Here is a 23,324-nt window from a genome sequence, read left to right as displayed (position 1 = left end):
GAATTCAGAATATCCAAATGACCTAATAGCACGTCTTTCGGGACTTGTGGGAGGAAACTGGAGCTCCCTGAGGAAACCCATGCAGACACAAGGAGAACGTGCAGACTCCGCACAGACAGTGACCCAAGTCAGGAATCGAACCTGGGACCCAGGTGCTATGAAGCCATAATGCTAACCACTATGCTACCGTGCTGCCCATCTCCATTACCAATGACAAGGTGCCTCATGGCAGACTGGTACAAAAGGTGAAGTTACACGGGATCAGACGTGAGGTGATAAGATGGATGCAGAACTGGCTCAGTCACAGAAAGCAAAGAGTAGCAGTAGAAGGGTGTTTTGTTCTGAATGGGAGGTTGTTACCAGTGGTGTTCCACAGGGATCAATGCTGGGGCCTCTGTTGTTTGTAGTATACATAAACAATTTGGAGGAAAGTGTAGCTAGTCTGATTAGTAAGTTCATGGATGACACCAAGGCTGGTGGAGTGGCAGATAGTGTTGAGGATTGTCAGAGGATACAGCAGGACATAGATGGGTTGGTGACTTGAAATGAAAATCGCTTATTGTCACAAGTAGGAGGGCAGAGAAATGGCAAATGGAGTTTAATTCAGACAAATGTGAGGTAATGCAATTTTGTAGGTCTACATAGAGGGGAAATATACCGTAAATGGCAAAACTCTTAAGAATATAGAAAGTCAGAGAGATCTGGGCGTTCAGGTCCACAGATCTTTGAAAGTGGCAACACAAGAGGACAAGGTAGTCAAGGAAGCATACGGAATGCTTGCCTTAATTGGATGGGGCATCGAGTATAAAAGCTGGCAAGTTATGCTGCAGTTGTATAGAAACTTGGTAAGGCCGCACTTGGAATATTGCGTGCAACTTTGGTCGCCACACGACCAGAAGGATGCAGAGGCTTTGGAGAGGGTGCAGAAGAGATTTACCAGGATGTTGCCTGGTCTGGAAGGTATGAGCTATGAGGAGAGGCTGAATAGACCCAGACTGGTTTCATTAGAACGACGGAGGTTGAGGGGTGACTTGATAGAGGTCTACAAGATTATGAGGGGAGTGGATGAGCAGGCATTCTTTCCCAGGGTGGAGGAGACAGTCACCAGGGGGCATAGGTTTTTAAAAAAACGTATTTTATTACAAACTTGTATCATAGCAAGTTACAGCAAGTAAACACCCCGGGAAACATACTTCCCAACAATCAACTATACAGTCTGTACAGGTTTTTCCCTTTTTCACCCCTGCCTCTCCCCATCACCCACCCCCCAACCCCCTGCGACGAATTGCTCCTCAAACACGGTCACAAACATCCCCCACCTTTTCTCAAACTCCCCTGCTGAGCCCCTTAACTCATACTTTATCTTCTCTAACCACAGGAAGTCGTACAGGTCACCCAATCATGCTGCTACCCCTGGTGGTGATGCCAACCGCCACTCCAGCAAAATTCGTCGCCATGCAATCAGAGTGGCAAAGGTCACGACATCGGCCTTCCTCCTCTCCATGAGCTCTGGCTTCTCTCGAACCCCAAACATTGCCACCAAAGGGTCCGGGTCCACCTCCTCCTCCACTATCCTGGCTAAGACCGCGAACACCCACCCAGAATCTTCCCAATTTTTCACAACCCCAAAACATGTGCGCATGATTCTCTGGCCCCCACCCACACCTCTCACACTCATCTGCTACCCGTGAAAGAAACCACTCATTCTCGCCCGAGTCATATGTGCCCTGTGCACCACCTTAAACTGTATCAGGCTCATCCTTGCACAAGAGGAGGTTCCATTTACCCTTCGCAGTGCCTCCCTCCATACTCCCCAATTGATCTCCATTCCCAACTCCGTTTCCCAATTCTCTTTGATCTTCACCACCCGCTCACCTCCATGCTCCCTCAGACACTTATATATATCCCCAATTTTTCCCTCCCCTTCCATATCCGGAAGTAGCGGTCGCTCCCGCAGGGTATATTCCAGCAACCTAGGGAACCCCCTCCAGACCTTTTGTGCAAATCCCTAACCTGCGGATACCTGAACTCACTATCCCTCGGCAGCTCTATCCTCTCCCTTAGCTCCTCCAGACTCTTTCCCCCAAATACAAATCACTCACCTTGACTAGCCCCACTTCCCTCCACCTCCTATATACACTATCCATCCCCCCCAGCTCAAACCCATGATTCTCGCACAGCGGCGTTAGCACTGAAATCCCTTCCATCCTAATATGCCTCCTCAGCTGATTCCATATCTTCACCGTGGACTGCACCACTGGGCTCCCTACCTACTCAGAGCCATTGGCAATGCTGCCATCACCATAGCCCTCAAACTAGACCCCTTACAAGATTCCTCCTCCATCCTAACCCACTCTACCCCTTCTTATTCCCACCACCGCCGCATCTTGTCCACATTCGCCACCCAATAATAATGCAGTAAGTTCGGCGACCCCAACCCCCCCCCCCCCTCCCCCCCCGCTGCCTCTGCCTCGTAGCAGGGTCCTCCCCACCCTCGGCACCTTCCCCGCCCATACAAAGTCTGATATGATCGTGCCCACTTTCCGAAAAAAGGCCTTTGGTATAAAGATCGGGAGAGCCAGAAAGATAAACAAGAACCGCAGCAGAATATTCATTTTCCAGGGCCATAGGTTTAAGGTCCCTGGGGCAATATTTAGGGGAGATGTGTGAGGCAGGTTTTTTACACAGAGGGTGGTGACAGCCTGGAACATGTTGCCAGGGGAGGTTGTGGAAGCAGATACATTAACGGCGTTCAAAAGGCATCTTGACAACTACATGGATAGGATGGGTATGGAGGGATACGGCACAAGGAAATGCTGAGGGTTTTGGCCAAGGTTAATATCATGACTGGTACAGGTTTGGAGGGCCGATGGGCCTACTCCTTGAGCTGTATTGTTCTTTGTTCTTTGATCTTTGTTCTTTGTTCATAATGAACAAGATTTAGAAGTGCATTGTTCATAGCAGTACCAGTCTATAATCCACCAGAAATTGTAGCAAACCTCATATAATATTAATGTCCCTTTAATATGAAAGGTTTTGTATTTCATTTGTGGAATGTACTTAGTTCCTCTCTATATCAGCTAATTAGTAATTAGTACACAAGTAATTAATTTATCAAACGGCCTCAAATTAACCTGTAGATCAGTAAATATAAATATCAAGTTTATAGTGTTCAAATTAAATTGTTGTCAAAAAATTGAACAACACTTTTTAAATGAACTTGTTTCTCCTCGTTCAACATTTTACATAGGTTTCCAATAAATCATGGCACTATAGTTCATAATTCTTGAAAGTTTCATGATTGATTGATTGATATTTATTGTCACATGTACCAAAGTGTAGTGAGACGCATTTTTGTGCGGCCAAGGGAACGTACACAGTACGTACATAGTAGTCAAAAGAATAATCGACAGAGTACATTAACAGTGGTGCATCAACAAATCGTGAATAGTGATTGAACAACACTGGGAAATGATATCAAAAGAAAATAGGCGACTAAAGTTGTATTAGCATGATTATTCAATATAAATCAAAGCAAAACTCACCATTTCTTCCAGGTATGATCTTGGCTAAATCACTTTTAGAAAATTACGTCCAGTTTCAGTTCTGTTGGTGGGCCAAAGAAGAGCTTTGGAATAAGTTCAGAGGAAAGCCACAAGATTTCTAGCTTAAATAATCTGACTGCTCAGATGAGCTTTCAACGCTGAGTTCATTTACTTTAGAGACACTTTTGAGATTGCCTAGGAGCTAAGAGAGGATTTTTACAGATTTTCTTTTCCTATTTACTTTGTTTTTAACCTCTGCCAGGAGATAACATGGCTGTTGGTGGGTAAGTGATCTTTAGTTCCCTGTTCAAGCACCTTGACTGTGTAGGGCAAGCTTGGTGAACCAACGATGCTCATCATTTTGGTACATTTGAAAATGTCGTCCCAGTGATGTAAAAGGGCTGATTTTGATTGCCCACTCTCCCGCTTTCCTCTGGGCAGTTCAATGAGTTTCAATGGCTTTTCTTGAGGCAACCTCGAGTCCATAAGTAGGCTCTCTCTCCCTGCGAACTAGAAGATGCCTCGAGGGAAAAAAGAAAGCTTTCAAAATTCAGTGGCCAACCTGCTTTTAAGAATAAATTCAGAAATCCCATTCTACCCACAGTGTGTGAATCATACTCGCGCATCTCTGAAGATCCCGAATGAGGTCAGGCAACAGCAACCTGAGAACTCCAGGCACAGAAAAAAGTCAATTGCGACCTGAGGTATTTGAGAGGTGCCAAGTGTAAACATAAATGAAGAAACGAGAGAGCAAAAGAATAGATTTTTTATCAAACAACTTAAAAAATATATATTTTCTAACAGTATTATTACGTTCAAAAATCTAGGATTAAGTTGGCAGGTTCAGGGGAAAGAAACCAGGGACAAAAAATGTTTTGAAAGAGATACTTTCAGTCGTTTACTTATCGTTTCGTGCCTTGGTGGATTCTCCTGACTCAGATTGTTTTTGGAAGTTTAGGTACATGTTCTTCATGCAGTCCATTAGTACAATGTTTTGTTATTGGCATCTGAGGTGTGGCACAGGAAGTGCGATGCCTGAGTAGTGAATGACAGGAAGGGCAACCAGGAAAAGTGACATGTACATTGTTCTTGTAATCTCTGAAATGCAGCACTGACTTTTTTCCTCACAGTGATCATTTTATTAGCAGAAAGGAGTTAACCAACTGTGCCAGGATTCTCAGGGCATTGCTGTCTGAATTTGTGCAGGGTTATTCCCGTGCATTATGGTTCTCTCACCTCAGAGATTGTCTTGGGATTTGCAAAATTTGCTTTATCTTAGGGGAAATACTGTTTTTGCAACCAATGGCGCGATGAACACCAAAGGTCAGAACATTCAATGTTGACACGACAATTTAAAATTGTAACTTACCACAGCTAGTGTATAATATCTATAGACTGTAAATGAAGATGCATAAGTAGTGTAAGGTGTTTGGTAATTATGAATTAAACAGATAGCTACAGAACTGATTGACAGATCATAGAATCATAGGATTTACAGTGCAGGAGGCCATTCGGTCCATCGAATCTGCACCGGCCCTTGGAAAGAGCTCCCTACTTAAACCCATGCACCCATTCTATCCCCGTAAACCCAGTAACCTGACTTAACCTTTTGGGCTCTAAGGGGCAATTTAACATGGCCAATCCACCTAACCTCTTTGGACTGTGGGAGGAAACCGGAGCACCCGGAGGAAACCCACGCAGACACGGGGAGAACATGCAACCTCCACACAGTCACCCAAGGCCAGAATTGAACCCGGGTCCCTGGAGCTGTGAGGCAGCAGTGCTAACCACTGTGCCACTAGATTGAAGGACTGAATTCATACGACCTGAATCACATTCCAGCAGGCATTCTGCATTGCACAGTTGTACTGCAACTCTACTCATTGGTACACCACTTTTATCTTAAGTTAAGAGTTACAATTCTGCAGCTGATGGAAATCTGAAACAAAAACAGAAAATGCTGGAAATACTCAGAGGTCAGCAGCATCTGGAGAGAGAGAAACAGAGTGAATGTTTCAGGTTGATGACCTCAAGTCAGCATTTTCTGTGCAATCCTGGTTCTAATAGGCATGATTAGCCCCTGCCTTTTGATCAGACCATAGCATCAAGATGTTGGGCACGATTTAACCACCGCATGTGCCCAGCACAGATCTGGGCACACCGGTTAAATAGTGGGAAATGCCAGAATCGAGATTTGCGTTGTGCCGAATCAGTTTGCCATCTAACGAGCCCACTCCCGATGGTGAGTACCGGATCTCGCCCAAATAGGTCTTGCCCAACCTCGAGCACTCTAAACCCCCATGAATTCCCGTTCAGCCTTTGGTGGCTCCTACTTGTACAGGTGCCTAGAAAACCCCTCAATGAATGAAATGAATGAAAATCGCTTATTGTCACAAGTAGGCTTCAAATGAAGTTACTGTGAAAAGCCCCTAGTCGCCACATTCCGGCGCCTGTTCGGGGAGGCTGTTACGGGAATTGAACCGTGCTGCTGGCCTGCCTTGCTCTGCTTTCAAAGCCAGCGATTTAGCCCTGTGCTAAACAGCCTTGTTAACCTGTTCCTGAGCCACCACCAACTCCCCAGTCCTATCCCAAACTCAAACTATCTCCCTTGCTGTGGCCTCCCTACGAAGCTGACATGCCAACATATGACTTGTCTTCTCACCGTACTCATAGACAGCCCCCTTTTCCCTTCTCAACTGATGCATCACTTTCCCTGTGGACATTAGGTCAAACCTCACCTGCAACTCCTTCCTCTTTGCCAGGAGCCCCGTATCCAGGTACCCCGCATACCTCCCTCCACCTCCAAAATCTCTTCTATCAACCATTTAGAGAGCGTTACTCCCTCTCCTCCCTATCCACCTTAGCCTTAAACCAGATCACCTCCCCCCTCACCTCTACCTTCAGAGCCTCCCAAACCACTGACAGCGAAACTTCACCTGTGCAATTGAACCCCACGTACTCCTCAATCACTTTCCCAACCTTGTCACAGAAACTCCGATCCGCTAACAACCCCACATCCATCCTCCACCCCGACTTCTGGGCTAACCCCTTCTCCAGTACCATGTCCATCCATTGTGGAGCGTGATCCATGCGGCCGGACACCAGAGAAGGCAGCAGCGACGATGCAGGCTGGAGTCGGCACCCCATGTTGCTGCACATCTTGAAGACCCAGCTGCCAATCAGGCCAAGGAGGAACCCAGAGGGAGACGCCAGCATGGCTCAAGGTATACAGGCGTCGTTGATCTTTCAAGGAGATGACGGACGAAATGTGCCACAGGAGAATCCGTCTCAGCAAGAGAGAGTGCAGTACCTGTGCCATGTCCTGGCAGACTTGGCATCCAGTGGAGGAGGAGGAAAACCGCTCCTGAAGGCCATGAAGGTTACCACAGCCCTGAACTTCTATGCCCCCGGTTCATTACAGGACTTGAACAGAGACTTGTGCAGCATATTGCGAGGTACAGCCCACAAGTGTATCCGTGAGTCACGGATACCCTATGCCCATGCAGCAAACCATATCAAATGTGAGCTGGACCTCGCCCACCAAGATGCCCAGGCAGCCGGATTCTCCACCATCGGCAGAATGCCCCAGGTCCAGGGGTAATTGATGGTTTGCATGTCGCCTTGCACTCCGGAGCATTAACAGGAAGAGTTTTCCGCGCAACTGAATGTTCAAGAGTGTCCCTCCCACCAGCTCCCCCATCCCGACGACCTTGTTCCACCCTCCCAGAGTGCCTGTAATATCACCGCAGGGAGATGGGCCTGTGTTGGCACTGTCAGCAGGTCAATAAACAAGGCAGGAGAGTGATGATACCTCACTGTGAGGTTAGCTCTGGTACTCCACACTTTATGCCAAAGTCTGACTCCTGTCTTTCTGCTGACATCAACACACTTACACCCATCCTCTGAACAGGGTCTGCATCGAGAGAATTTGATCTTGGACCACTGTGCCCGGGAGGGTGGGTAGTGGAGGTGGGTAGTGGGGGGAGCAGAGAGCAATGGGCCGTGGGGGTGCAGTCAGACCCGCTGTGGAGAGATTTACGTCACAGAGGCTTCACAAGTATCAGGTGTGACATGTTTTAATTATGAACATTTTTCATTTTCATTACCCCTAGCTACAGATAGTGCCCCCAGTGCCGTTAAATATCTCGCCACCGTGGCCATCAAGAAACACCCTGCCCAATACCACTGTGAGATTTTTCCGTTAAATCATGCCCGTTGTCTCACCAAAATCAGTAATGTAACTTACACACACTAGTCTTCTTGCTTCGCATTTTGGTAGTTACAGAAATTCTGGGTGCGATTCACCCATAAAGTGACGAAGGGCTGGATTCTCCACTGGCGGGATTCTCCGTTGCACCGGCAGGGCACCCACTGGGGATTTCCCGAAGTTATGGGGCTGCCCACAATGAGAAACCCCATTGGCCGGCTGGTGGGACGGAGAATCCCGCTGCCGGCAGGGGCGTGCCACACCAGAAGACTGGTGCAGCAGGGCGGGATTCTCTGTCCCTAACCTCATTTTGGTGGGGTGTTTCCTGCTGGCTTTTTGGGTGTGATCCAGGCCCTGGATTCATCCATACTTAGGCTTGTGTTATGGGTCAGGGTTTAGAGAACCCCAAAGTGTATCATGGAGTTCACCTGACCCACAACTTTTAATATATTGTTGTATGGGGAGCACACGGCCCACTCTACAGGTGTGGTATGGCAGAAAATGGACAAGCATTTCTGAAAAACAAAACAATGGGCGGGATTCTCCAATATCGGCGCGATGTCCGCTGACCGGCGCCAAAAACAGCGCGAATCAGTCCGGCATTGCGCCGCCCCAAACATGCGGAAGTCTCCACATCTTGAGCAGCCGAGCCCTCACCTTGAGGGGCTAGGCATGCGCCGGACTGATTTCCGCCCCGCCAGCTGGTGGGAAAGGCCTTTGGTGCCCCGCCAGCTGGCGCGAAACTGACTTTGCCGGGCGGCGCATGCGCGGGAGCGTCAGCGGCTGCTCACGGCATCCCCGCGCATGCACAGTGGAGGGGGTCCCTTCCGCCTCCGCCATGGTGGAGACCATGGCGAAGGCAGAAGGAAAAGAGTGCCCCCACGGCAAAGGCCCGCCCGCGGATCGGTGGGCCCCGATCGCGGGCCAGGCCACCGTGGGGGCACCCCCCGGGGCCAGATCGCCCCGCGCCCCACCCAGGACCCCGGAGCCCGCCCGCGCCGCTGTGTCCCGCCGTCCCAAAGGTGGTTCAATCCACGCCGGCTGGCGTGTGTTGAAAGCGGCGGGACTTCGGCCCATCACGGGCCGGAGAATCGCCGGTGGGGACCCGCCAACCGGCGCGCCGCGATTCCCGCCCCCGCCGAATATCCGGTGCCGGAGAATTCGGCAACCAGCGGGGGCGGGATTCACGCCAGCCCCCGGAGATTCTCCGACCCGGCGGGGGGTCGGAGAATCCCGCCCAATGTTTATTCTACGAACTCAAGTTAACCTTTTTAAAATAAACAGTGAACATCTTAGCAACCATTAATTCAAATACAATCCCCAAAGACTACAACACTAAGTAACTCTGTAAGCTGTCCTTTTAACATCCAGAAGACTTAACAAACCTTCAAACAGGAGCACATTAGGTTTACAAAGAGCAAAGAACAAAGAAAACTACAGCACAGGAACAGGCGTTCGGCCCTCCAAGCCGGACCATGCTGCCCAACTAAACTGCAATCTTCTGCACTTCCTGGGTCCGTATCCCTCTATTCCCATCCTTTTATGTATTTGTCAAGATGCCCCTTAAATGTCACTATCGTCCCAGCTTCCACCACCTCCTCCGGCAGCGAGTTCCAGGCACCCACTGCCCTCTGTGTAAACAACTTGCCTCATACATCTACTCTAAACCTTGCCCCTCGCACCTCAAACCTATGCCCCCTAGTAATTAACCCCTCTACCCTGGGGAAAAGCCTCTGACTATCCACTCTGTCTGTGCCCCTCATAATTTTGTAGACCTCTATCAGTTCGCCCCTCAACCTCCGTCGTTCCAGTGAGAACAAACCGAGTTTATTCAACCGCTCCTCATAGCTAATGCCCTCCATACCAGGCAACTTCCTGGTAAATCTCTTCTGCACCCTCTCTAAAGCCTCCACATCCTTCTGGTAGTGTGGCGACCAGAATTGAACACTATACTCCAAGTGTTCTAACTAAGGTTCTATACAGCTGCAACATGACTTGCCAATTCTTATACTGAATGCCCCGGCCAATGAAGGCAAGCATGCCGTATGCCTTCTTGACTACCTTCTCCACCTGTGTTGCCCCTTTCAGTGACCTGTGGACCTGTACACCTAGATCTCTCTGACTTTCAATACTCTTGAGGGTTTTACCATTCACTGTATAGTCCCTACCTGCATTAGACCTTCCAAAATGCATTACCTCACATTTGTCCGGATTAAACTCCATCTGTCATCTCTCCGCCCAAGTCTCCAAACAATCTAAATCCTGCTGTATCCTCTGACAGTCCTCATCGTGATCCGCAGTGCCACCAACCTTTGTGTCGTCCGCAAACTTACTAATCAGACCAGTTACATTTTCCTCCAAATCATTTATATATACTGTAAACAGCAAAGGTCCCAGCACTGATCCCTGCGGAACACCACTAGTCACAGCCCTCCAATTAGAAAAGCACCCTTCCATTGCTACTCTCTGCCTTCTATGACCTAGCCAGTTCTATATCCACCATGCCAGCTCACCCCTGATCCCGTGTGACTTCACCTTTTGTACCAGTCTACCATGAGGGACCTTGTCAAAGGCTTTACTGAAGTCCATATAGACAACATGCACTGCCTTATCTGCATCAATCATCTTTGTGACCTCTTCAAAAAACTTTATCAAGTTAGTGAGACACAACCTCCACTTCACAAAACCATGCTGCCTCTCACTAATAAGTCTATTTACTTCCAAATGGGAGTCGATCCTGTCTCGAAGAATTCTCTCCAGTAATTTCCCTACCATTGACGTAATGCTCACCGGCCTGTAGTTCCCTGGATTATCCTTGCTACCCTTCTTAAACAAAGGAACAACATTGGCTATTCTCCAGTCCTCCGGGACATCACCTGAAGACAGTGATGATCCAAAGATTTCTGTCAAGGCCTCAGCAATTTCCTCTCTAGCCTCCTTCAGTATTCTGCGGTAGATCCCATCAGGCCCTGGGGACTTATCTGCCTTAATATTTTTCAAGACGCCCAACACCTCGTCTTTTTGGATCTCAGTGTGACCCAGGCTATCTACACACCCTTCTCCAGAATCAACATCCATCAATTCCTTCTCTTTGGTGAATACTGATGCAAAGTATTCATTTGGTACCTCGCCCATTTCCTCTGGCTCCACACATAGATTCCCTTGCCTATCCTTCAGTGGGCCAACCTTTTCCCTGGCTACCCTCTTGCTTTACATTCAATACTGAGACCTTTTACAATTCTGGGTTCACCAAGTGATCCATAGATAGTCTTTGGATGGCAGAGAACAACAGTACAGCTCTTTGTTTAAACTTCAGATGCAGCTCACTGAAAACCACAGACACACCCAAGCTTTTTCTCAAACTGAATCTATAAAGCAGAAGTAGAGCTCAGCTCCACCCACACTCTGACATCACTCCAGTAACACGAGCAGCTCCATTTCGTAAAGGTACATTTCTTAAACATCCATTTCTTAAAGGTACTCTCACATGACACTTGATCTATCCAAAAAATCAGATCGTTCTGAGCAGGATTAGCGTGGTCGATCCGGGTGCTACAAGCTCCAGGACGACCCCGCTATCTAACAGCACACTGTTTTTATTTCATGCTGTGGTGTGAACATTCTCCAAAGGTCACACTCAGCCACATTTCCTGCACTGAAGAGTTTTGACAAGGAGAGCCCCGTCAGGCCCTGACTCTTGGCAGTGCCAACCTGGCACTTTCTCAACCTGGCACCCGGGATGTGCCCCTGGCACCCTGGAGGTATCAACCTGGCACTTACCGATCCTCGGATAGGTGTAATACCAGCAGCTGCCATTGCCTCTCCAGGGGAACTGCTGAATACAGAGGAGCTGCTTGCTTCTGATTGACTGGCAGATGGCTGGACCTCCACACCCTCGGGTCTGTGGTCCTGTGGGGAAGCCTGCTGCTGTCCTGTCAACTGCCTGAGCAGCACAAAATGCAATGGGCATTCCCTGATACAGGCAATTCGGAGGGTCTCTCCAGCTCTCTAGCTGGCACCCAAGACCCCCATTTCCTGCACAAGATTCCGCCTGATATTTGCAAAAGTTGATGTAATCCAGGTCAATTACTGATGGGAGTCAAAGAGCTTAGTCTCACTTTTTCCAACATTTCATGAGATAATGTTTGGCCCTTCTATGCCTTGATATCAGACTGGTAAACTGAGAATTTGGAAAATTCAGGGTGCAACAAGGTGGGGCTGTATCAGCATTTATGTGGAAACTAACCATGTGCTTCCAGAGAATGTTACCGGACTATAACATTATAGGATCTTCACAGTAACTTCATTGCAGTGTTAATGTAAGCCTACTTGTGACACTAATAAAGATTATTATTAGATAATGGGAAGGGAGCTGGTGTACACCACAGCGACAACAATAAATGTTTTTATATAAATATATATTTATATCCATTGCACATTGCCACGCAGTCTCCATGGCAACACCTCGACCAATTAAAGTTGACTAGCCAACCAATCAAGCATCATTTTCTCAAGCAGTATTAATTGTTGCTCTCTTTGAAGTTTGGTATTCTTGCATCTATCCCGGTGAGTGCAAAACAAAAATCTTCAACAGCATCTCTTTTTTCAACCATACTCAGGTATTTATAAAGTGTGTATAAGGTAACAAAATGTCCCAATTCACAGAAACATTATGAAGCAAAATTTGGCACCGAGCCACATTTCAGGGCAGATGGTCAAAATCTTGGTCAGTGGGGTAAGTTTTAAGGAGCAGGTCAGTGGGGTATGTTTTATGGAGCATCTTAAAGGAGGAATAAGAGGCAGTGGGGCAGAGAGGTTAAAGGAGGGAATTCCATGGCTTAAAACCAAGGCAACTGAAAATACAGCCACTGGCAGCAGATATTGAAGATGCTCAAGAGACAAGAAACAGATATCTGAGAGGACTGTAGGGATGGAGAAGATGACAGAAATGGAAGAGGTATGACCATGGAAAGATAAATGACCATCCATGCAGAGGAAGAGAAGTAATTAGCAATGTTGAGACATGTAAGAGCAGAACTGGGAGAGGTCAGCAACCAGGAAATAAACTTGACCAAATAAACCAAATTGGAAGGCTTCAAGTAGGATCTGGTGAGAGATGCCAGAATGTAGTTGCAAAGCGCCAGTATGATCCAAGATTCTTCAGGGAAAAGATTTGAGAAAGATAAGGAGCTGGAGATAATGGAAGGCTTTATTTTGGATGGATTTATTCAGAAGGAGCGGCAATAAGCAAGGCAATTTTAATGTAACCCACCCATTGGGAAATGAATGAGACCTGATGCAATCCAGATTTTATGCCAGTTCAGTTTCTGGTCAATGGTTACCCCCAGGATGTTGACAGTGGGGGATTCAGCAATGGTAGTGCCATTGAATGTCAGCGGACAATGGTTAGATAATTTCTTGCTACAGATGGTCAATGCCTGGCACCTGTGTGATGAATGTAAAAAAAAAGGTGTATATATATTGTATATTATGTATTTGTTGCAGAAATGTTTGAAACGCCTGGTCTAGGGTATGTATATATCTGCTGTGGTAATATTTTTTAAACTCCTGGTTTAAAAGACAGACTGACTTTGTGGCTGCAAATGGTGCCATTAAGATTATATAAAGGTGAGTTAATCATTCTTTCGAACCAGGTTAATGTTCACAAGGATTTCTGGAAGTAGATCATTCGAGACATTTTGGTTAAAGTTAAGTTTGTAGGTCATGAAACTTGAGTGGAATAAAGATGATATAAGCAATGGGAGGAGCAAATCTGTAGAAGGTAATTTAGGTTAGTTGCTGGAATCTGTGAGATGAGCAAAAACCTTTGGAGAAGCCTGTCAGATTCAGCATCAATCTGACAGACTGGGACCTGCAGGCTGTTTAAGGAGAGGATTTCATTCTCTCCTTAAGCTGTCTTTCAAAGATGTTTCAATCCAGAGAACGACAATAAATCCTGTGTTCGTTAACTTTGTTTAAAAGTGGGTTTTGACCTGTGATGGATTTTGTTTGATTGGAGATAAAGGAAGTATCAGTTAGGAGATAAGCAGCGGGATTCTCCGACCCCCTGCCGGGTCAGACCCCCCGCCGGGTCGGAGAATCCCCGGGGGACGGCGCGAATCCTGGGCCGCTGCCCCGACACCGGCTTCCGTATTCTCCAAGTGCCGTTTTTTGGGCGGGGGCGAGGTTCACACCACGCCGGTCGGGGGCCGTTGGCAGCGGGCCCCCCAGCAATTATGCGGGCCCCGATGGGCCAAGCGGCCGACCGCTTTTGGCCAGTCCTGCCGTCGTGAGTTAGACATGGTCCCACACGGCGGGACCTGGCAGGTAAGTCGGCGGCAGCACTTGTCGGGGGGGGTGGTGCAGGGGGATCCGACCGGGGGGGGGGGGGGGGGGGGCCTCGATGGCCTGGCATGCGATCGGGGCCCCACTGATTTGCAGACAGGCCTGTGCCGTGGGGGCACTCATTCCTTCCGCGCCGGCCCCTGTAGGGCTCCGCTATGGCTGGTGCGGAGAAGTGAACCCCTGCGCATGCGCCAAAACACACTGGCAGTTCCACACATGCGATAGAGCACGCTGGCGCATGCGCGAACCCGCGCAGTCCCTTCAGCGCCGGCAGCCGCGGGGCCAACCCCTCTGGCTTCCACCTAGCCCCCGGAAACGCGAAGAATTCTGCACTTACGGGGGCTGTTGACGCCGGAGTGGTTTGCTCCGGTTTTCCTCCCCAGAAAGGAGAATCCTGCCCAAAGTGTTTCATAGAATTTACAGAGCAGAAGGAGGCCATTCAGCCCATCGAGTCTGCACCGGTTCTTGGAAAGAGCACCCTACCCAAGGTCAACATAACCAATATATCCCCATAACCCAGTAACCCCACGGGCAATTTTGGACCCACTAAGGGCAATTTATCATGGCCAATCCACCTAACCCGCACATCTTTGGACTGTGGGAGGAAACCGGAGCACCCGGAGGAAACCCACGCACACACGGGGAGGATGTGCAGACTCCGCACAGACAGTGACCCAAGCCAGAATCGAACCTGGGACCATGAAGCTGTGAAGCAATTGTGCTATCCACAAGGCTACCGTGCTGCCCCACGGTATGCTTTTATTGTTAAGCATTGTTTCTGTGATGTTAAGGTGGTTTAATACTGTGTTCATATTAACATTTGTTTTAATATCATATCGTTATTTGTGCTTGGAATCACTCTTTTCCTCACTTTTGGGGTTCCTGTCCGGTATCCGAGCAAATGTTGGGGCCTGGTCCGGCATCATAATACCTGTATGGTGTGAATGTTACTTGCCACTTGTCAGCCCAAGCTTGGTTATTGTCCAGGTCTTGCTGCATTTGGTCATGAACTGGGTTCATCGCTATCCTTCCCATGAGCAGCATGGGTTCATAAAGGGCAGGTCGTGCCTAACTAATTTAGTGGAACATTTTGAGGACATTACCAGTGCGGTAGACAACGGAAAGCCAATGGCTGTGGTATATCTGGATTTCCAGAAAGCCTTTGACAAGGTGCCACACAAAAGATTGCTGCATAAGATAATAATGCATGGCGTTAAGGGGAAAGTGGTAGAATGGACAGAGAATTGGTTAATTAATAGAAAGCAAAGAGTGGGGATTAATGGGTGTTTCTCTGGCTGGCAATCACTGGCTAGTGGTGTCCCTCAGGAATCAGTGTTGGGCCCACAATTGACATAGATGATTTGGAGTTGGGGACCAAGTGCAATGTGTCCAAGTTTGCAGACGACACTAAGATGTGTGGTAAAGCAAAAGGTGCAGAGGATACTGGAAGTCTGCAGAGGGATTAGTTTAAGTGAATGGGCGAGGGTCTGGCAGATGGAATACAATGCTGACAAATGTGAGGTTATCCATTTTGGTAAGAATAACAGCAAAAGAGATTATTATTTAAATGATAAAAGATTAAAACATGCTGTTGTGCAGAGAGACCTAGGTGTCCCGAGTGCAAGAGTCGCAAAACGTTGGTTTACAGGTGCAACAGGTAATTAAGAAGGCAAACAGAGTTTTGTCCTTCATTGCTAGAGGGATGGAGTTTAAGACTAGGGAGGTTATGCTGCAACTGTATAAGGTGTTAGTGAGGCCATATCTGGAGTATTGTGTTCAGTTTTGGTCTCCTTACCTGAGAAAGGACGTACTGGCGCTGGAGGGTGTGAGGAGGAGATTCACTGGGTTAATCCCAGATTGAGGGGGTTGGATTACAAGGAGAGGTTGACTGGATTGGGACTGTACTCGCTGGAATTTAGAAGGATGTTTTGGGATCACATAGAAAATTATGAAGGGAATAGATAGGATAGATGCGGGGAGGTTGTTTCCACTGAGGGTGAAAGCAGAACTATGGGGCATAGCCTCAAAATATGGGGAAATAGATTTTGGACTGAGCTTGGGAGGAACCTCTTCACCCAAAGGGTTGTGAACCTATGGAATTCCCTGCCCAGTGAAGCAGTTGAGGCTCCTTCATTAAATGTTTTCAAGATAAAGATAGCTAGTTTTTTGAAGAATAAAGGAATAAAGGTGATCGGGCGGGCACACTCCTGCTCCTATTTCTTATGTTCTTATGAACTGCTTCAGCATCTGAGGGGTGGTGAATGGTGCTGAACATTGTGCAATCATCAGTGGACATCCCCACTTCTGATCTTATGATGGATGGAAGGAAGGTAATCCATGATGTCAAACTTGGTCAAATGCTGCCTTGATGTCAAGGACAGTCACACTCACCTCAGCTGGTGGGAAGGATAATGAGCAGTCCGAGGGGGGTAATGGTTGCACTGGGGGTGATCTGGATGTAAATACATCAAAAAGCTGTAATGGACCCAAAATACAATTTGTATCGCTTCCCTGTTGAAAATTTGTGACTGTACCTTTAAGACCAACCGCGCGGAGCCCATCCCTCACACGTGTGTCGAGTCCAAATAGAGAGAACCTGCTCTCCGCCACCGGAATCTCAGGAAACGTCCTTGAGACGGGAACACACTACCACCAAATGAGAGGCACTCAGGATGTAAATCAAGTGGCAGCTTAGCAGATGCAGCCGTTAGCAACAGGAGCAGCATCCTACCACACACAACGTTAAGGATAACTCTTAAAAAGGGAGACATAGAAGGGGGCGTTCAAAATATTTGATCAACAGCAAGGTAAACCTCATTCATCTTTCCGACGTGTTTGGACATTTCTACAATCGGATGCAGAGTTGATCGGTTATCTGTGTAACTTTTCTCTTCTTTCCCTTCTCCATTAAATAACGCGGACGAACCAACGGGAAGCTGTGATAATATTTATTTTGAGAGATTTTAATTGCAGCATTGGATTAATTAACGTTCATCGGTCGGGAGAGAGGATAGCATTCTCAAGCATGTAGGGTGATTTGTTATTTAGATAACAAAACATTCTGGTAATAGTGATAATCAAACCCAATCCCTGCAGAACCCTGAAGACTTATTTCTACTTTCACTGCATTTCCTCCTTTGTTTGAAACGTTTGAGCCTTTAACATCCAGTCTATGTTATTATCCCTCCTCCCCCAGCAGAACTGTATTGCTTGGATTTTGTTTTGTTAGCTCAGGACTAATAAAGCATTTATGAGCCCCTTTCAGCTCAGGATATTTTTTTATTCAAACAGTGCGTGTTTACAGCCACGATGTTTCCATTAGTTCGTTTGCACAGCAGCTTCCCAATCTGGAGGAACAACTCTTAGCTGTCCCCAAATCCCCAGCGCGGAATCAACGTTTGCTTCATTTTCAGGGCCGAATTTTGGCTTTTAAAGAAACTTTCATACATGGCTTTAAAAAAAAAGCGTTAACTCGTTATTTTAAGGTGAGATATCGTCAAGAATGCCCCTGACGGAGGGTAGCCTCTCTCTCACAATAAGATCACTTCCTGTCCACTGCTCTTTTCAGGGCGAGGAGGGGATTATTGATTTAATGTTTCCAGAGCATATCATTCACTGAAGGTGGGAGAGCATACGCTTAACTCAGTTATTATCTTCCAGACAAATGTTTCAGTTCTGCTCACAGCATGGTCTTAAAATAACAACGATGAATAGAAAATGTACTTTTCTTCCATCTGACATCTAAACATGTTGATTGTTTGACCATTGCCAAACAAAAGAAAAACAATTAGGAATGAAATATGATTGACATAATTGAACCATTCCGACTCCCAAATCAAGCATTCTGCCAGTTCTTCGATTTACTGCCAAATACTTTGCCGTTCTTCCCACTTCAGGAGAGAAGTAAAGTGTTTGGCTTCTTCCTGGCATTATTTTTCCATGGGTACTGTATGCTGCCTGATAACACACCCAACTGACAATTGTTGGCTTATGAGCTAAGACAGCCAGCATTGGCAGGAAATCAATTGTGAGACACCACTGTCAAGCCCAATCTTATCTCGCATTTACTACAGGCAAGGCTCTACGCCAACGTACTGCTAATTTCTGTATTTTTCTTTTCCTTACCTTGTCAGTTTGGTCGCAGATTCCCCCTCTCCTTTTTCTATCCATCCTTCAATTTCTGTTATTTTATTTCACTCCCACCTACTCTCTTTCAGGAGTTGGCGTTCTGCCGAGATGCTGTTCTGTGGGCACCATTTGTCCCCCAGGTACTTTGGCCAAGTGGTCATTATTCACTCCTGAGTTTAGACACAAGCAACAGCAGGTATTTGATTGTGGGGAACATCACTGGCAGTTCAATTCTCGTCTTTACTTGAGATACAGTGCCTATGCTTTAAGCAAAGGTTACTGAATGGCAATGGGAGGTTCTGGATATTCCGAGTGAGAATCTTGCTAGAATTTCTTTTCTCTGATTCATGAGAATGACGTCAATTATAATGTCCCTATTACTGAACTGATTGAACCCGAGACCTTCCAACAGATCGAACAATTCCCCTCCTGAGAGGCATTGTCGTAACATTTCCGGGCTGGTAGTCCTGAAGCAGGCAAATGCTCTGGGGACACGAGTTCAAATCTCACCATGGCAACAGGTGGAATTTAAATTCAATTAATAAATCTGGAATTAAAAGCGAGCCCACTACTGTCAATTTTCACAAAAAAACCATCCAGTTCAATAATGACCTTTTAGGGAAGGAAATCTGGTGTCCTTACTTGGCCTACGTGTGACTCCATGAAATAGTAGCACCGCTGCTGGCCTGAAGGACATGGCTGCCAGATCGGGTCTGAGACGGTTAGTCAGGGAACCAATAAGAGGGAAAACCTATTTGACCTTGTCCTCATCAATTTACTTGTTGGTCCATGATGGCATTGGTAGACGTGACCACTGCACAATAATTCTGGAGATGAAGTCCCATCTTCATATTGAGGATACATTAATTTAGAACAGAACTAGCAGCTCGAAACTGGGTGTCCATATGGAACTGTGGGCCATCAGCAGCAGAAACACAATCTGTAACCTGGCATATGCAGCACTCTACCATTACCATCAAGCCAAGGGATCAACCCTAGTTCGATGAAGCGTGCAGGAGGATGTGCATGAAACGGCACCAGACACACCTAAAAGCAAGGTGTCAACCTGCTGAAATAACAACACAGAACTACTTGGATGCGGTAGATGGAGCTAAATTATTCCACAATCTACGGATCAAACCTAAACTCTGCCGCATCCAGTCATGATGGTGGTGGACAATTAAATAAATAATCAATGGAGGAAGCTCCACAAATATCCTCATCCTCAATAATGAGAGTCCAGCACATCAAGGCAAAGGCAAGGCCATCTTCAGCCAGAAGTGTTGAGTGATTGACCCACATTGGCTTCCTCCTGAGGTCCCCAGCATCACAAATGCCAGTCTTCAGCCAATTTGACTCACTAGACACAATATCAAGAAATGGCTGAAGGCAATCGGTGCTGTAAAGGCTAAGAGCCCTGACAACATTCCAGCAATAGTACTGAATATTACTAGGCTTGTGTCCCTAGACAATCTGTTCCAATGGAACAACAACACTGGCAGCTACCAAGGCTATGTCCTGTCCATAAAAACATCCATCCTGGTCAGTTTACTTTTGATCATCAGCAAAGTGATAGAAGGGGTCATCAGCAGAGTTATCAAGTGGTACTTACTTAGTAATAACCTGCTCACTGACCCTCAGTTTGGATTCCGTCAGGGCAACAATGTCCTTTACGAAAGGAAATCTGCCATCCTTACCTGGTCTGACCTACATGTTGACTCTTAAATGCTCTCAGGCATGGTTAATAAATGTGGGCCCAGCCAGCGATGCAAACATTGCATGAACAAATGAAAAAAAAAAGATTAAAATTCAGCTTCTGACCTTATTACAGCCTTAGTCCAACATGGAAAAAGAGCTGGGGTGAAATTCTCCGGAACGGCGCGATGTCCGCCGACTGGCGCCCAAAACGGCGCCAAACAGACGGGCATCGCGCCGCCCCAAAGGTGCGGAATGCTCCGCATCTTAGGGGGGCCGAGCCCCAACATTGAAGGACTAGGCCGACGCCGGAGGAATTTCCGCCCCGCCAGCTGGCGGAAACGGCCTTTGTTGCCCCGCCAGCTGGCGCGGAAATGACATCTCCGGGCAGAGCATGCACGGGAGCGTCAGCGGCCGCTGACAGTTTCCCGCGCATGCGCAGTGGAGGGAGTCTCTTCCACCTCCGCCATGGTGGAGACCGTGGCGGAGGCGGAAGGGAAAGAGTGCCCCCACGGCACAGGCCCGCCCGCGGATCGGTGGGCCCTGATCGCGGGCCAGGCCACCGTGGGGGCACCCCCCGGGGCCAGATCGGCCCGCGCCCCCCCCCAGGACCCCGGAGCCCGCCCACGCCACCTTGTCCCGCCGGTAAGGTAGGTGATTTAATTTACGCCGACGGGACAAGCAATTTATCGGCGGGACTTCGGCCCATCCGGGCCGGAGAATCGAGCGGGGTGGCCCGCCAACCGGCGCGGCGCGATTCCCGCCCCCGCCCAATCTCAGGTGCCGGAGACTTCGGCAACCGGCAGGGGCGGGATTCACGCCAGCCCCCGGCAATTCTCCGACCCGGCGGGGGGTCGGAGAATGTCGCCCCTGAACTGCAAAGGCAAGGTGAGGCAGTATTTGACCGAGTGTGCCATTGGAGAGCCCTAGTAAATGGGAATCAGAGGGAAAACTCCCTAGTATTTAGAGTCATAGTTAGCACAAAGAAAGATGACTGTGGTTATTGGAGGTCAATCATCTCAGTCCCAGAACATCGCTCAAGGAATTCCTCAGGGTAGTGTCCCACACCCAACCATTTTCAGCTGCTTCAACAATGACCTGCTCTCCATCATAAAGTCAGAAATAAGGATAGTTGCTGATGATTGCTTTTATTCAGCACCATTTGGGGCTCCTTAGACACTGACGCTGTCCATGTCCATTTGCAGCAAGATCTGAACAGCATTCACAGCACACAAAGTGCCATGCAATGACCATCTCCAACACAAGAGAGAAGCAGTCCATCTCTTCCTGACATTCAGTGGCATTACTGTCGCTGAATCCCTAGTTATCAATATTCTGGGGGTTATCATTGACCAAACTCTTAGCCGGACCAGCCATATAAGTGCTACGGCTACAAGGTCATAGACTGGGAATTCTGTGGAAAGCAACTCACCTTCTGACTCCACAAAACCTGTCCACCATCTGTAAGGTACATGTCAGGATTGTGATGGAATACTCTTCACTTCCCATTATGAGTGCAGTTTCTTTTTTAAAAAAACATTTTATTAAGGCATTTGTAAATTTTTAATAACAATTTCAAGAGGAAAAACAACAAAGTAAATAACACCAACCTAACCAACAACCATCCCCAGTCAACATGGCTGACATGCACAGTTCACCAGGCCCCGTCCCCCACCTACTAATCCCGCCTCAACCATCCCCCCCTACCTCCCGCCCTCCCTAACCCCCCCCTTTTTTGTTTCTGCTGACAGCTTAATTTCCCCCAAAGAAGTCGATAAACGGCTGCCACCTCCGGGTGAACCCTAACGCCGATCCTCAACGCCGGTCCTCTCTGGGCGATCTTGATCTACTCAGGCCTGAGAAACCTGGCCATGTCACTGACCCATACCACTGATTTCAGGGGCTCCGAGCCCCTCCACGCCAATAGGATCCGTCTCCGGGCTAACAGGGAGGCAAAGGCCAAAACATCAGCCTCTCTCACCCCCTGGACTCCCGGGTCTTCCAACACAACAAACATCGCCACCTCTGGACTCGGAACCACCCGTACCTTCGATACCGTGGACATGACATCGGCAAATCTTTGCCAGAATCCCCTAAGCTTCGGACATGCCCAAAACATGTGAACATGATTCGCGGGTCTTCCGCACACCGCCCACAACTATCCTCCACCCCTAATTTACCACATTTACCTACAAATGTGAGGTAATGCATTTTGGCAGGTCTAATGCAGGTAGGGAATATACAGTGAATGGTAGAACCCTCGAGTATTGAAAGTCAGAGAGATCTAGGTGTACAGGTCCACAGGTCTCTGAAAGGGGCAACACAGGTGGAGAAGGTAGTCAAGAAGGTATACGGCATGCTTGCCTTCATTGGCCGGGGCATTGAGCATAAGAATTGGCAAGTCATGTTGCAGCTGTATAGAATCTTAGTTAGGCCACACTTGGAGTATAGTGTTCAATTCTGGTCACCACACTACCAGAAGGATGTGGAGGCTTTAGAGAGGGTGCAGAAGAGATTTACCAGGATGTTGCCTGCTATGGAGGGCATTAGCTATGAGGAGAGGTTGAATAAACTCGGTTTGTTCTCACTGGAACGACAGAGGTTGAGGGGTGACCTGATAGAGGGCTACAAAATTATGAGGGGCATAGACAGAGTGGATAGTCAGAGACTTTTTACCAGGGTAGAGGGGTCAATTACAAGGGGGCTTAGGTTTAAGGTGCGAGGGGCAAGATTTAGAGGAGATATACGAGGCAGGTTTTTTACACAGAGGGTAGTGGGTGCCTGGAACTCGCTGCCGGAGGAGGTGGTGGAAGCAGGGACGATAGTGCCATTTAATGGGCATCTTGACAAATACATGAATAGGATGGGAATAGAGAGATACGGACACAGGAAGTGTAGACGATTTTAGTTTAGATGGACAGCATGGTCGGCGCAGGCTTGGAGGGCAGAAGGGCCTGTTCCTGTGCTGTACTTTTCTTTGTTCTTTGTTCAAAGAACCTGCTCATATGGGCCACAGTCATATGCGCCCTGTGGACCACCTTGAATTGTATCAGGCTAAGCCTGGCACATGTCGAGGACGCTGTAACTCTACTCAAAGCATCCTCCCACAATCCAGCCTCTAATTCCTTGCCCAACTCTTCCTCCCATTTTCGCTTTACCTCCCCTATCGGTGTTCCCTCGCTATCCATGAGCTCTTTCGAAATTTCCGAGACCTTCCCCTCCCCACTCCTGTTTTCAAAACTACCTTGTCCTGTATCCCCTGGGGCGATAGGAGCGGAAAGGTTGAAACGTCTCCATGCAAAGTCCCTCAACTGCAGATAGCGGAATCCATTCCCACATGACAGCTCAAACTCCTCCTCCAAATCCTCAAAGCATGGAAAACTGATAAACAGGTCCCCTAACCG

General features: G+C 47.8%; 1 protein-coding gene across 5 annotated transcripts in view; it reads left to right on the top strand.

Annotated features, from left to right (window-relative positions):
- The window catches only part of vwa5b2 (von Willebrand factor A domain containing 5B2), a 235,914-nt gene that overhangs the window by 38,122 nt on the left and 174,468 nt on the right, over positions 1-23,324 (top strand). For 2 of the 5 annotated variants that reach the window (XM_072474099.1, XM_072474095.1), the window contains exon 1: positions 16,718-16,904. The exons of 2 other annotated variants lie outside the window; for them this stretch is intronic. The gene's annotated coding sequence lies outside the window, so the exon portion shown is untranslated. Of the gene's footprint in view, positions 1-16,717; positions 16,905-23,324 lie in introns of those variants that run through there. One more of the 5 variants, XM_072474100.1, reaches the window with a different exon arrangement.

Source organism: Scyliorhinus torazame, chromosome 14, assembly GCF_047496885.1.
Source record: "Scyliorhinus torazame isolate Kashiwa2021f chromosome 14, sScyTor2.1, whole genome shotgun sequence".
Classification (NCBI taxonomy): Eukaryota; Metazoa; Chordata; class Chondrichthyes; order Carcharhiniformes; family Scyliorhinidae; genus Scyliorhinus; species Scyliorhinus torazame.
This window is presented reverse-complemented; position numbering and strand designations above follow the sequence as displayed.